Source organism: Sminthopsis crassicaudata, chromosome 4, assembly GCF_048593235.1.
Source record: "Sminthopsis crassicaudata isolate SCR6 chromosome 4, ASM4859323v1, whole genome shotgun sequence".
Classification (NCBI taxonomy): domain Eukaryota; kingdom Metazoa; phylum Chordata; class Mammalia; order Dasyuromorphia; family Dasyuridae; genus Sminthopsis; species Sminthopsis crassicaudata.
Window position 1 is genome coordinate 66,236,962 of NC_133620.1, and position 3,129 is coordinate 66,240,090.

The following is a 3,129-nucleotide window of genomic DNA, read 5'->3' on the forward strand; positions in this document are numbered from 1 at the left end:
ATAATGTCCACTGTTGTTGTGACCATGGAAGCTTTCCACTTCTGTAACTATAAACACATACACACACACACACACACACACACACACACACACACACACACACACACATGCATAAACATCCTACATTTTTGCTGCTTTAGGTGAAGATCCTGGCTCTCCTGCAGGCTGTTTAGGGTCACCTTATGTGAAATGAGGGAATAATGAAGCCCTTGTGGTAATGTGGGGTTTGTTGTTGATTTAGGGTTTTGGGGGGTGGCTGCTGTTTATTTGTTTTTCTCACTTGTCTTTCTCCAGCAATCCATCCTTGCCAGTTTGTATGGTAGGGACTATTTTCTTTGTTTTCTTTTGTCTTTGTGTCTTCCAATTATGCTAGATAAATACAGACCATTATTTAGTGTTATTTAAGCATGAAATTATAACAGATCCTTTTAAATGCCAAGGCACTAAAAATAATTCTCTTTATCAAGGCACACCAGGTCCAGATCTAGTTACTCATTAATTTCTATAAATCAGACAAGATGAAATTCAAACAGAATCCAAGAGCTTTGGATTTGGGGATTTATTCATTCTTTCTGGGATTATCACAATCATTATTCTTCATTGTCATCAGCATCAACTTCACCCTCATCACAAATGCTTATTAAGTGTTGCTGCTGACTTAGGTAGGTTAAAGGAAAGAAGAGAGAGAGGATTCTCAAAGCTGAAGAAAAAAAAAAAAAGGAAAAACTAAATTCTATGGCAGAAGGTAACAATCTCCTAAAACTGGGAATCAGTATTATAGGATACTGAATCACAAAGATTGAAACAAAACAGAGCCAGGAAGGCATATATTATATTCATTCTTTTTTTTTTCATTTTATATATATATATATATATATATATATATATATATTTATAATTATAACATTTTCTTTGACAGTACATATGCATAGGTAATTTTTTTTTACAACATTATCCCTTGTACTCCCTTCTGTTCCTAGGTTTTCCCCTCCTTCCCTCCACCCCCTCCCCTAGATGGCAGGCATTCCCATACATATTAAATATCTTATTGTATATCCTAAGTACAATATATATGTGCAGAACCGCATTTTGTTGTTGTTGTTGCAAAGGAAGGATTGTATTCGCAAGATAAAAATAATCTGGGAAGAGAAACAAAACAAAACAAAGCAAAACCAAAAAAAAAAAAACAAAAAAACCAATGCTCTCAATTTACACTCATTTCCCAGTGTTCCTTTGTGTAGCTGATTGTCCATCATTGATCAATTGGAATTGGATTAGGTCTTCTCTATGTTGAAGATATCCACTTCCATCAGAATACATCCTCATACAGTATCATTGTTGAAATGTATAATGATCCCCTAGTTCTACTCCTTTCACTCAGCATCAGTTGATGTAAGTCTCTCCAAGCCTCTCTGTATTCCTCCAGTTGGTCATTTCTTACAGAACAATAATATTCCATAACATTCATATACCATAATTTACCCAACCATTCTCCAATTGATGGATATCCATTCATTTTCCAGTTTTTAGCCACTGTGAAAAGGGCTGCCACAAACATTTTGGCACATACAGGTCCCTTTCCCTTCTTTAGTATTTCCTTGGGATATAAGCCCAGTAGTAGCACGGCTGGGTCAAAGGGTATGCACATTTTGATAACTTTTTGGGCATAATTCCAGATTGCTCTCCAGAATGGTTGGATTCTTTCACAACTCCATCAACAATGCATCAGTGTCCCAGTTTTCCCACAGCCCCTCCAACATTCATTGTTATTTGTTCCTGTCATCTTAGCCAATCTGACAGGTGTGTAATGATATCTCAGAGTTGTCTTAATTTGCATTTCTCTGATCAATAGTGATTTGGAACACTCTTTCATATGAGTAGAAATAGTTTTAATTTCATCATCTGAAAATTGTTCATATCCTTTGACTATTTATCAATTGGAGAATGGCTTGATTTCTTATAAATTAAAGTCAATTCTCTGTATATTTTGGAGATGAGGCCTTTATCAGAACATTTAAGTGTAAAAATGTTTTCTCAATTTGTTACTTCCCTTCTAATCTTTTTTGCATTAGTTTTGTTTGTGCAGAAACTTTTTAATTTGGCGTAATCAAAATTTTCTATTTTGTGATCAGTAATGGTCTCTAGTTCTCCCTTGGACACAAACTCCTTCCTCCTCCACAAGTCCGAGAGGTAAACCATCCCATGTTCCTCCAATTTATTTATGATTTCGTTCTTTATGCCTAAATCTTGGACCCATTTTGATCTAATCTTAGTATGTGGTGTTAAATGTGGGTCCATGCCTAGTTTCTGCCATACTAATTTCCAGTTTTCCCAGCAGTTTTTGTCAAATAATGAATTCTTATCCCAAGATTTGGGATCTTTGGGTTTATCAAACACTAGATTGCTATTTTTATTCACTATCTTGCCCTGTGAACCTAACCTATGCCACTAATCAACTAGTCTATTTCTTAACATTAACTAGTCTATTTCTTAGCCATTCTTTTATTAAGACCTAGAGGTTCAGGTATCATAATAAAGTCTCTGGATATAGTATCATATATTTTTCTTATTTTTTATCCCTGAAAAATCAAGCAACATTGGGCTCCAAAACCTCAGTTTCTTTAAATGAAAAAAAAATTAAGGGATTGGATTAACATCTTAATGTTCTTTCTAGCTCTAAATCCTGACTTATAAGAAAAGCAAATTGGCTGTTTCTTAGAATGGGAATTAGTCCATATCACCATAGTCATGAGGTACCAACTCCCATATGCCCATTCAAAATAAGCTCTTTTGTTCAAGGACTAGAAGGTCAAGGGTCTACCTGATTCAGGTCAATAACGAAATAGACTAGAAATAGTTGGGCTGCTATAACTGCCTGTTTTTAAAGAATGATGAATATTTGGGTTTAGAGACCTTGGTGGCACACTCAACTGGCATGGTGGCATTCAAGAATATCTACTATTCTCTGTAACTATCAAATCTCATGAAAGAATTGTTCACATGAGAAGCAGATGTGTCACAAGCTACCCATAAAATAAAGGGCCTGGAATACTTCAGCATAGTGTAATATTTCTTTTAGTTTGTCCCTCACCCAGAACCTTGGGGAAAATTTGTCCACTAGAAAATATG